A 13,584-nucleotide genomic window follows, 5' to 3' on the forward strand; every position below is an offset into this window, starting at 1 on the left:
CCTCCTAGAGTACCGCTCCCTCCAGGTTTCAAAATGATTTGTTTTTTGGTTTGAGTGTCGATGCGGAGATCGGCCAGTTGGGTCAAAGCGACTTTGTTTCGATCAAAAAAGCGTTTGGTTTGATGAGGAATCTGAATGATCCCTTGTAGTAATTGACGTGCCGTCACCGTGAACCATCGTAAGACTTCTTTGAGACTAGCTTTTAAGACACGTGTTTGTGGATTTTTTTCTCGACTGATGCCATACAAGGCACGAATGAATTTGACGGGAAGATGCGACTGAAGGGACGTCATGTTCAAAATGTGTGTGAGACAGACGAAAAGGGTCTGAGGTTTTTATAGATTTTTTTGTGGAATGACGTTAAGTCGAGGACGGAGACGTGTACAGGACAAGCCCTCCATCTTGGCACCAGTGGTGAAACAAGTGGGTACGAAATCGCAAATCCTCGGGGGTCGTAGGTTTCAAATCGACAAGTAAATAGGCGTGTGGAGTTTGAGTGGCATCGTCGTACGCCTGAGTCAGCCAAGGTGTCCCTAACTGTTTGGCTAAGACTTGCACTTGCGATTTATCTCGAGGGCTTTTAAACAAGACCACGTAATGCGCATTGAGACTGATGGTACGATGGGCTTTACTTTGTTGAAACAAATTTTGAGTGATGTAAGCGACACTGGCATTACGATGATGCCCTTTGCGCGTGAACCACAGTTTAATTTCTTCTTCGTCTTCTCCTAACATGTCGTCAAAAATGACCAAATGGGTTTGACGGGAGTCAGAGACGATGTCGTCGTCTTCTTTAGGAATGCCTTCCACAAACACGATGGAATCGCCTTGACTTTCTCGCAAGAGGCTGTACGCCGATTGCCACTCTTTGTAACACCACACGATGCGCTGAGGTGGACGATCGATCAAATGATGTTTATGTTTGATCAAGCGTTTGACGAATTCGGTTTTGCCTGAACCGCTAGGTCCAGCAATGAGCATGTTAAAGGGATGGCGAAGATACAAAGTCTCCCAACTGGCACGATCTAAGTGTTCGTCGATGACTTTGACAGTGGAGGAAGAGGGAGCAGAGACAGCAGAGGTAGCCATACTGTGAGGAATGGCACTTGTGACAAGAAATCAAACAAGACGAGAGTTTATATACTTTTTCAGGACACGTTTATTGAATGTTTTAAATATGAATACGAAAGACAAAAATACATAAAAGCCAAAGGCTTAAGTACAACGATAAAAGGCACATGATAACCATCAACGTGGAATAAAAACAAGTGGCTGTACAACATGTTTTGGGTAATGTTCTGACCAGTTCTATGGGGGGGGGTAAGGTCACACAAGTGTCCTCCCGAAAGGGTCTTTCAGGGATGTCCAAGACAGTCCTGTCCTGGGTGACGGGTTCTTCTGGTACTGTCACTAACAGAGGTTGAAAAGTCGCAAGGCTCACAATTGCATTCCACTTCAGAAGCGCCACACATGAATTGTGCCTTTCTAAACTTGTTTTGTGTTTCTCTGAAAGTATTCATCTTGTTCACTTGGTCTTGGTAGTCACAATGAACTATCGATCTTGCCTAGGGTTCCTTTTTATATACAGACCAATACCGACGTGTCCATACGGTAAGGTGAAATGATTGGGAAGTCGCACTCGCTTCTGGTACACGATTTGATAGACTTTTTCCAAGGGTCGACTGACGATGTGGTGAGTGGGTAAATGTACAATCTTGTTGGGTTGATAGGTGGTCACTTTAAAGTGTTCATCTTCTCCAGATTGCAAAGCTTCTTTCAATACCCCAAAGTTGACCACACGACTGGTACGATAATTCAGAGTCAGTCCTTTCACTTTACACTTCGTGTGCACTTCTTGTGGGTCCGGTATTCGTAGCCGTAATTTTTTGGACCGCCACTGACGAAACTTAGAATCTTGTCGTCGGGATGTTCGTCTGTCCAGGCTCCTAAACGGTCTCCTTCGATGTCAGGGTGCTGTTGACTCGGGTGGTGGATGTAAATGCAACTGTCCGTGTCAAAGTACAGGACGCGTTCCTCTAACAGTTCTAAAGCTTCGTACAATTTTAAGCGAGCATGAGCTGTCATGTAAGCCGCAATGATGACATTTCCAAAAGGGTCGTCTTGTACAAAGTCCAGATCTTCTTCGTAATTGACCAAGATCAAATCCTCTCGAACGACGTCCACGTGTTTCATGAATTTGGTTTTGTCGTGAATCATCTGAAAGTAGCGGGAAGGTTCTGTCAAATACTCCGTCTTGGGTAAACACGGACGTTGTGCCATTTTACCCTACAAGCAATTTAACATCACTTTGGCAAACGATGGCCTGCCTTCGTTTTTCTTGATGTGATCTAAAGTAATGCCTTCTTGTGCCCAGTATTTCTCTTTGAATGTCTTTTGGTCTTCGGGAGTGTGACACCAGGAAGGATAGCCACTGGCTTCTTGTTTCAGTTTCAAAAAGGCATCCACGTAGTCTGCGAAAATGCCTTTCTGCGTGGGGTCACCCTTGTGGTATTGTTGTGTCTTGGGAAAGTGACAAATTTCGTACACTTCTAACAGTTGATATCCCATGTTCAGAGCTTTGAACAATTCTACGCTCACCCACGTCCCCGTCAAGGCGCGTTCTTCCTGGGTGTGCTGGCAAGGTTGATCTTGGTTGCACGTTTCGGCACAAGTACGGCACAAAGGAAACATCAGTTTGCCTTGACAATGGTGAGGTAACACGGGATGGTACAAGTCCGTGGGAGGCAAAACTTTGCACTTGATCAAGCCTTCGTATTGTCGAATGTTTTTCAGGTCGATGTGTTCCGTGAACAATTGTGGGTGCCCTACAGGAAAGCGACAATATTTGCACACGTTGGGATACAACGAACACACGTCCAAGTATTTGATTTCTTCTCCTTTCTCTTCGTCGGCTTGGTACAGCAAACAGGTGGCATTGGTCCTTCCTCCGTACAAACTATCCCTCGGGTTCAGCGGGTCCATCAACTGGTAACTTTCCACGAGGCGTTTAAATTCGGGATCGGTTTTCAAACGGTGATCGTACTCGTGTTCCCACATTTCCACCACTTGGTATCCTTCCTGTTCTAACTTTAGGCGTCGCTGACAAGTGGCCTGGTACAAGTCTTCCATGGTTCGTTGTAAAAACTGATTTTTAGTGCCACGGTCAGGGGAACAGACGGGACATCCGTGAAATAAGCAACCGTTAAACTCGTACACGATCTTGGGGTTTTCTAAGTCCCAGCCATCGACCGAATGCGTTCCGATGGTCTTTTCGCCTCCTCCGTTGCGGGCATGCTGAATCCATTTGTCTTCCTTGTCGCACAAGTAATGTAACCAGCGTAGGGCTTTGACCCAGTATTGATGTTTGACATAGTTGGTCGTTTGAGGACTGATGACAGCCATGGTGTTTTCAGGCATGAATCGTTGCCGGTACACTAAGGAACACGCTTTGGCAATGGTGCAAGCTTCTTTCAAAGGATCGACCCCTCCGTGTTCCATGAACAGTTCTCGAAATTTTCCACAGCAACGTCGTAAAATGTCCACGTCGGAACGACAATACTTTAACATTTCTTCCTGAAAGTCGAAAGGGTCCGAGGCGTGAGCCTGGTACCAAGCGTAGAAAGCTTCTCGTTGTTCGGTACGCATTTTGTCAGGGTCGTAATAGTGACCCTCAGGTAAATGGGGTAGAACGGCGTGTTGATTGGCTTCCGTATTGAAAAAGTGTGGAAAGTACCCTTTAGCCATTTCTGTCATTCCAAACGTTTTAGGCATTCGGCTCAAAGGCATGGCCAAGTAACTCATCGAATCTTTAAACTGTACTTGTCCCACTTGCATGAAAATGATTTTGGCTCCGTTCAAAGTCACTTTAGGACGCTCGGTGCCTTGTTCCGTATAGTATCTCAAAAGAGACTGTCCATCGTATCCGGAGAAATTGTGAGCCATCACCGTGGCATGACGATGACAATCTCCGTAACGTTCGATGTCCTCTTGGCTCCACGTCTTGTCGATGTGGTCTAAGACCCATCGGGCAAAATCGGCTAGCCTGTTCGGTCCCCGAAAGAGTTTTTCACGTCCTCCAGGAATCTTTCTGCAGTGAGGGCAATGACTGAAGATAGGTTCTTGAATGCACTTCTCGCACGCTCGATGAGCCACGCAGATATTAGGAATGTGAATACCGGTCTCTTGCATGCATTCGAAATCAGAAAAGATGAAATTGCCTTTCTTCTTGTGACCATACTCTTTCTCTGGTTGGGGTTGGTATTTTTGAACGTAGCATTGGTGTTCCAAGTACACGATGTGGTGACAAATGTGACATTTTTTCTTTCCTGAACATACGTGTGTCTTGGCATTATTGATACGTATGCCTTGTCCACACGTAGGGCACAATCTCAGGAGTTGACAAGCACATTTCTGCTGTGAACCTTGCGTCCTCAGATGTTGTTGGTAACAGGCAGGGCTGACAAACGTGCGCAGACAAGCAGAACAAGGCACTAGTTTTTGTCCTTCGCTCTGACAGGGTGGAGAGGCCAAACATCCTGAGTATTTCGATCCACAATGCTTGTGTTGCTCTCGATTGTTATAGCCATAGTCACATTTCTCACAGTAATATATGTATCCCAGGAATCCAGTGATACTGGTAATGGTATCGAAATGGTCATCGTGATGATAGACGTGAATGTATTTTCCATCCTTAAAGTCTTTCCCTCGAAACAACAGAGGCCCACGCATTTCTTGAGGATGCACTTTCAAGGTGTAGCGTGGAGCTAGGGCATCTTGCAATTTTTGCATTTCAGGAATGCCACAAGGTTTGTCTTTGGGCAAGCCAGCTTGTCGTAACAGGAGTTCTGCTTCGTTTCGTTGTTTGGCTCGGTCCGATTGTCGAATAGTTTTCCAGGCACTTTTCCATTCTACCGTGTCGTTCTTGTTGACATAGGTTCATCCTACCACGATGGCTCTGGCTAAACACAACTGGTCTTGAGAATTGTGAATTTGGACGAGGCTACGCTTAATGCTGCGAAGCTTGTTCACCAATAACATCTTTTTGCGTCCAGTCCCTTGAGGAGGAGAGACGTGGGTCATGTCCAGTGTGGCTTTTCCATCGGTGATGTCAAACTGGTCATTGGGTTGTTGTACGTGTTGAATCTTGTCCATGACTTTGGAAGCGGTCAATTCTGCAGGGGTGCTAAACTCGATCCAAACAGGGGATTTCAAGCCGTCGTGTTGTATGGAAAGTCTCAAGCGATCGTCTTCTTTGGGTTGACATTGTCGCTTGAGTGTGGTGAGCAAAGAATCCCATACCCCGGTGATGAACCCTTCTGCTTTCTCCAACGGTACGTCGGACTTGAAATCTTTAAACTTCACCGTGTATTTGTAAGCCGTGGTTCTAAATTTTCTAGAGGAGCGCTTTTGGATCTCTCGAATGGAATAGTATTTGTCAGGGTTAACTAAGGGTAGTGAACTTTGTTTAGAGTGTTTGGATTCTGGTTCACTCATGTCCTCTTCAAAATCACTGGCATGAATTTGTGCCAAGACTTCAGCCCTGGTACGAGGCGATAGATCACGTTTCTGCCTCTTACTTTCTTCTTCTTTCTTCTCAAATGAATAGGATCGTTTCATCTTGAGTGCAAAACGTCAAATGACTCAAGTTTAAACACCATGGACTAATTTATAGTCCTGGCAGACCAGCGTTTATAAAAGGGTGTGTGTCTTGTCCTTTCACTATTCATTTCACTCTCAAACCGAGCACAACGATGGAAGAGACTACCCAGAGGGAACGTTTCATCAGAGCTTTGCGAGGGGTCATTAGAAAATTCTCTTCAGACCAGCCGACGGACTACTCTCCTTCTTTTCGAGATAAAAGTGAAGATACTTGCTATATCTGTCAAAAGAAAGGGCATTGGTCTTCAGAATGTCCAGACCGTCAAAAAAGAAAAACAGGGGTTAAAAGAGACAAAAGTCAAGATACCTGTTATTATTGTCAAGAAAAAGGACATTGGTCTCCAGATTGCCCCAAAAAAAAACAAGAGGAGTCAGAAGAAGAGAGGGATTCTGGAGAGGAAGAAGAAGAGGAAGAAAGTAGACAATTCTATTTACAAGAGGCAAAGAAAAAGAAACAAGAGAAGAAAAGAAGAAGGGAAGAATGTGAGGGGGAAGAGGAGGAAAAGACTGTGACGGTGAAGAAATTGAAAAAAACAGAGAGAGTAAACAAAGAAATAGAAGAAGTGAATGTACTTTTTAAAGTGCTCTGTTGTGAATTGGATTGTAACTATTGATAAAAGAATACATTAGGTATAAAAAGGTAAGTGTCTTTGAGTTTTGATTTTAAATAAGAAGCTACACTCACGCACTCATATACATGTACTATAGGGGTAAAATGGGTTGGTTTTTTTTTTGAGTTATTGGCAATTGAAAGTCTATCTCTTTTCGAGAGAAGTGGGTGGCCCTGAAAAGGGCCTTTGGTTTTTGGTATAGGGGTGAGTTTAAACAATCAACTTTAACTGCCTTAAGCCTTTGCCACGGCCGAGGCCTACTTCTGATGATGATTGGGTTGAAATCACTAAGTTTGGTACGGTAGGCTTAGTCACAGGGTTGGTGTGTTTAGCTCGGGAAGGTCGTATTCTCTTCGGTCGTGATAAAGAAGTCTGATACATTTGTTTCAGACTTCTTAACTCCGCTAAAATGTCTAACAGTACCGTGACCGTTTGATTTTCACCCTCTTGTTTCTTTGCTGCTGCTTCTTCTTGTTGTTAAATAAGCGCAGTTCACTGCATTGATTTACCTGTTCTCGTCGCCTCAGCATGTGGACTGACGTTGAATCTTCCACCCTTGTGTCAACAATGATGTTCAGGACGGACATACCGATGTATGTCCGATCCGAATGGACAGTTGTCCATAGGACCGCCAGCAACCTATGGATACGTAGGATTTACGTGGAGAGGCAAGGATGCCTCAAAAGAGTCCTGATTTACGGTCCTACAGTGAGACGAAGCCTAAGGACAAGAAGAAGTCACAGATGCCCTTCATGTTAAGGGCATATATAAACCCAAAGGCCCTTATCAGGGCCACCCACATCTCTCGAAAAGAGATAGACTTTCAATTGCCTACCCCATTTTTTATTGTGTGTGTGTGTGTGTGTGTGTTATATCCCTCTCCCCCTGTTCCCTTTCCACAGACCCATCAGGTCGGAACCTTATTAAAATAGGGTCCCAACCCTGTTCCATTTTCAATTTCCCTTAAGGCTAGAGTGACCCAAGACTTTTTTCCCATGTTCAATTCCCCTTGAGGCTATAGTGACCCATGAGTTTTCCCCATGTTCAATTTCCCTTGAGGCTATAGTGGCCCATGAGTTTTCCCCATGTTAAATTTCCATTGAGGCTATAGTGGCCCAGGGGGGTTCTGTAATGCTAATTCCCATTGTGGCTATAGTGGCCCACTTTACTACTTCTAAATCAAAATATCAATTCGAAATCTCGGTTTGGTGGACATTGTAAAATATCAGGGAGATGCGGAAACAATGCATGATTATTCCCATATAAATTCATACATTTCCAAAATGTACTATTGGTATCATTTTATTTTGCAAACTCCACGTCGTATGTTTTTGCAACATGAATATATACGAGATGTATCAGGTATTTTAATACTGTTACAAAACAAAATGTTGCTGAAAAGTGCTTTTGAATTTAGGTACTGTTTAAACGAAAGGAAAATTCACATTTCAAAAGTTAGATTTATTGATGTGTACAATCTCACATTGATGAGTTTATAGATTCCATCTATCGTGAAGTACTAGTACTTCATAATGAAATCAGTCACGTTACACTGACGAGAAACTTATTCAAGGCGGGAATACATGTTTGTTTTTCATCAAGTAATCATAGCTTTTTTTGGAATGCACAGAAGAGGCCGTCCATATATGACGTCGCACATGGGGAAGGGGGTCGACTTGTGTGACGACGGGGGATGGGTTTTCTGTTTTTGTTTTTGTTTGGTTTTGTAAATGTGACTAGCAGCAGAGGAGGTGAACAGACCATTTGCTGGAAGGTCCATTTTTGAAAACTAAGGTTTCCTACGAAAAATTAGGGGCCCCGAGTGGCCCAGTGGTCTAAAGTGCTCTCCGTTACGAATCACTGCCATCTCACCTCTGTCTGCGTGTGTTCGAGTCTAGGATTCGGCCAATGTGGGTATGTGAGAAAGCTTGCAATAGCTTCTCGTGGGTCGGTGGTTCTTCCCGGGGTTTTCCCGGGTTCTTCCTCCACCATTAATACTGGCCGCCATACATAGCCTATCGTGTGCTGAAAAATGGCGTTAAACCCTACAACAACAACAAGGAAATATTTTTTAAAAAATCCTGACCAATTAGAGAAATTATCCCACTTTTTCTCTAATTAAGTCACTTTATTTTTATCAAACTTTAATGTGTTTTGTTTACCCGTCTGGACACTTATCTGAGGTCGCACCTCCTCTGCTGCTATAATTAGATCATTATTATATATCAGTAATGGCACCTGGTCCTGAATCTTATACAGCTAGATTAGCTAGAGAAAGATTAGAAGCAATCAAAAAGTTTTTACCTGTTCGTGATTCTCTAAGACAAGAACGTCAAGAAGCACAAGTTGAATACGCGGAAGGTACAGAAAAATTATTTAAACCTGTTACAAAAGTTACTGAAAGAGTTGCAGAGGCAACTGAAGGTCCAGTGTTAAAACAGACTGCAAAAGATACTAAGAAAAAAGCTAAAAGAACTAAACAAACAAGAGATATTTTAAACAATATTTCAGGTGAAGCAGATGCTGCTCATCCTGCTGACGTAGACGATGATACTCAGTATATTGACATGGATGAATAAGTACTTGACGATATTGAACAAGCTCGTATTAAAGATGATACACCAGGACAAGGAAAAGTTAATGCAATTGATACATTTAACGATGATAGTATTTCCCACATAAGAAATATTAAAAAGGTAGATTTACCTACATTTGCGGTGGATAGTTATCTTAACAAAAAAGCGTTTTTGAAGCCCGCGTACTCTGATAAATATGTAAAAGATGAAACCTATAATGACTGGGTTTATAAAATACGTTATAAACTTAATAGGGTCGATTAAAAAAAAGATGCAAGATATAATCATTTTACTGATGGAGTAAGTAAATACATCAAAAAATTACAACGACTAGAATCACAACAAATATTAGAATTACAGGAGCAACTATCTCCAACAATAAGTAGTAAAGAAACTGAACAAAAAGGAAAACAAATGGAAGAAGTTAAACGAGAGAGAGAAAAAGAAAAAGACACGGGATTTAAGAGAACTAGACAAATGTGGGAATTACGTTCTTCGCCAGGTAAGAAAGAATCAGATGCAGATGAAACAACTGAAAGTGGTTTTGTTACTCAGGGAATCTGTCCTGACAGTGTTCTTTCTGATGTAGAAAGATTGGAAGTTCAGATTGGAGGAAACGTGCAGGAAATAATTTGCCGGAAATTATTAATGAAATATCTGATATTTGTCGAAGATTATTTACAGGCGGTATTATGGATCGCAACATTTATCGTTCCCTTATTGATGAAATTCCAGATGATTATCACGGCGACTAAACAATTAATTAATCAGTATATAAAAAATGATTATACACACTGCTCAGCGTAGGCCTGTAATAGTCAGGGTAGTAAATTCACGACTGCCAGCTTACAAAGCAATTTACGGAGATGGACTTGGTGATGTTGTTCAAGGTCTATTTAGAAGGATGGCTCCAAAAGCAATACCGATTGCAAAACACATAATGATGAAGGCTATTGAGGCTGTTCGTGATAAACGCATCGGTACTATTGGTAATCTTGCTGGCAAAGCGTTCTCGACAATCAAGGACAGACTAGCACAGATAATTAGACGAAAACCACAGCAACCAGTGAAACTGGCCAGTACCGAAGTTATGCCTGCAAATGTCAGTAAAATAATAAATCAAGCCGCAAATCGAAAACTAGCGGAATTGGCTGCTAATGAAGTTGTTCCCACAAAGTTAACTAATGAAATTATACCGACAAATACACGTTTTATTTCAGGAAGTGGTCTTCGTGTTAGACGATAACAATTATAATAAAATGTTCAAACGTGTATCCGATCCGGCGTTCGATATAGACGCACCAGTTCTCAAAAATGAATCAATACGCGATTATCAATTTTATTCCTACGACGCACGACAACTAAATCAACGAGGAAGAATCGAAATACAAGTTCAAGATACAGGTAGATATTTCTTGCCCGCCGAAGCGTTTATTAAAGTAGAAGGTGAAATTATAAAAACAGACGATACTGAGTACGCAGCTGATGTTAGAATTAGTTTTGTCAACAACGGTATTATGACGTTGTTTGACAGTGCCACATACATGATTGATGGACGAAATATTGAATCAATTCAGAAAGACGTTGATGCTGCTACAACAATAATAGGTTTAGCAATATATTCAGATGATTATACAAGATCAGCCGGTCCGACAATGATGTTCACCAAAGACAATTCTGATCACCCTGACAACAGACCGTATAATATAAGACGACCAAGAAATTTTGCCGATAACGCCGACGCTGATGTTTGGACGATTGTTCACGATGCTAATCCAAATTACAACTTAGGATTTTCAACAGGACGATTCATGTTAAAAGATGCTCGTAGAAGATTTTCATGCTCAGTTCCATTATCCCACATCTTTGGATTTTGCAGAAATGTTAGAAAAGTTATTTTTGGTGCTAAACATACAGTTGCACTAGTAAGAAAACCTACCGACGATGATGCACTCTGGAGACCTGCTGGTGATGCTGGTAAAGTAATAAAAACAAAACTTTCATTGTGGATGCCGGTAATAACTCCATCAATTGCTGAAGAACAAAAATTACTTTCTTTTATGGATTCAGGTGGTAAATCATTGTTATCATGGTTGACAGTGACCACAGACAGTAGCCAAAGTTCTGTTACTGGTTTATGTACATGGCATATCGCTTCACAACAGGGAAGTTCCGCACCACGACATATATTTGTTGCTTTTCAAGAATTTACGCGAATAAACTCACAAACACGCAGTCATATGATATTTGACAAGCTTGGAGTTAATGAAGTTTCTTTGGGGATAAATGGACATCAAGAACCAGCTGAAAATATATTATTAAATTTTGATCAAAATCACGTAGCGCGTGCATATCATCGTTTGGTGTCGTTCATAGGACGTGATCAGAATATAGATACTGGTCTACAAATATCACAACTAGATTTTGCAAATCTGTATCCGATTTATTAATTTTCGCTGGAACATCTTGATTTATCTAGACAATATGTCGTTGATATTCACTTTCGAGCTCAAGTAACACAATCTCCTGTTGCTGTGGCTGGTCCACCAGTCGTTCATGGTAACTACAGAGCAATTGCAGTTATTCTTTCAGATAGATCAATGTTACTTGAAGGTGCTGGTGGAAGAATGCGAGTTATTGACGCTCCAGTAGGACATATGTAATTAAATCACTTATCATATTATAAAAATGTCGTATAGCCACGTTGGAGTTACTCTGACTTCCGGTCAGGTGAAAAATTTACAATCAAAACTCGCGAGTAAATGCGGAACAAAAATATCACTATAAAAAGATCAGATTTCTAATGGCGGTCCAGACAAATTATCATTAACCAAGAATCAACTTAAACATTTTAATAACGCCTTGGAATCAACAACGGGAGTTCAGCTTCATCTTTCTCCGAGCGCTGTTAAAGATATGGTTAAAGTTGGTGGTATATTTCCACTTCTTGCAGCTATACAAGCGTTGATAGCCGCAGCTTCCCCAGCCGTAGCGAAAGCAGCAGCGTTAGGTGCTCTTGGAACCGCCGCTGGAATGACATTAAAGAAAGCAACAGGACAAGGATATAAAAAGGGAAGGGGTCTAAGATTACTGGGGAAAAGTTCTGAGACTTCCAGGAACACTTCGATGATCTTTCTAATGTCAAATTTTGATTTACTTGATGCTGCTAAAAAAATAAAAATAAATTTTTAGAGGTGTTTTTATGCGTGACCAATTACCAAAACATCCAAACAATTTTGAAACAGGTATTATAAATCTTGATGATAATTCAGGGCCCGGAACACTTTGGGTGGCATACGCAATTGATCCACGTGGTTCTATTTATTTTGATACATACGGGCTTCTTCCGCCAATAGAATTTTTAAAATACGCCAGAAACATTCCATTTTGGTATTCAGCATTACCAACCCAAGTACTGACTGATCCACCGATATGTGGTCGTGAAGTAATTAATGTACTTAACGCTATATCAAAGTCTTCCAATGCACCTCATAAAGTCGTGCATGATTATACAAGTAACCGCGTCGGTTTAAACAGATCTTAAAGTATAATGGTTGAAATTTACGGAAGCTCTTCTTCTACCAGTGTTATCACTGGGGGCAAGAAAAGAAAAAAGATGATACTGATTTGTCAAATTACGCGACTAAAGATGAACTTGCTGATATTATCAACCTTACTGGAGTTGACCGAGATGTTGTTAATTTTCGGGATAAATCCGGCGTTTTAAAAACGAGCAACATCAAAGGGAATGATATAATTCGTAGAGTTCTTGGTGCTACTGCGGATAACATTCCAGTATTTACCGACGGCGGTCGAATCAGAGACTCAAATATGTCATTCGCAACTATTAGAAATGAAATTGCATGTAGCGTTGCTAATCGTTTATGGAACACCGGTGATACAATGACGGACGAACTCAGCATGAACGGAAATAAGATAGTTGTTTTAAGAGATCCAACATCTGATGAAGATGGCGCAACACAAAAAAATATGTGGACGTTAACTACAATACCGTAGATGGTAAATTATCCACGTTGCGGGCCGAGTATGACGTTCACGTAGGTGCGTTTACAAATCTCCGTAGAAACTTTAGAAAACTTAATGAAATCGCAGATGATTTCTTTGGTACCCCGTTGACGGCTGACGTGAAACTCTGATGTCAAGACGAATATTGAAACGATTAAAAGACACTAGAAGATGTCGTAAGTGGAATTCCTAATATCGTTAACAAAATTAATCTGATTAAAATCCCCCACGGGCAAATTACCAACATAGTACACACAATAACATTTGGATTCTCAACATGGTCACAGCAGAATAAAACTATCAAACATACTGCAGAAGTCACTGGTGTGTATAGACTGTCTGTGTTCAGTGCTGCAAAGTTTGAGATATTTATTACGTATCCCTGGCGGCATTCAACCGATAAGTTTTCTGGAGTTGTGTCTATCATACTAAATAAAGGAAACGAAGAAATATTTATTCTGGAAGCAGCTGATAAGAAATTAACCGCAACATCTTACTGGTGGTATCTGGAATCTGTGGCTGAAATATATCAATTGGTTACTGTTTAAAATATAATGAGTACCTCAATCGACGTTCAGAAATTTAGATACAATCAAGCACGTGAATTGCAAACAAAATTAAAAGATACCGTCGAATAATACACTTTAAAAATAAAGAAATATCGCATACGTGTGGTTATTGCTGATATAATTGTTTATTCAGTGTCTACTGTT

This window comes from Sinohyriopsis cumingii, chromosome 1 (assembly GCF_028554795.1).
Source record: "Sinohyriopsis cumingii isolate HCF-2022 chromosome 1, ASM2855479v2, whole genome shotgun sequence".
NCBI lineage: Eukaryota > Metazoa > Mollusca > Bivalvia > Unionida > Unionidae > Sinohyriopsis > Sinohyriopsis cumingii.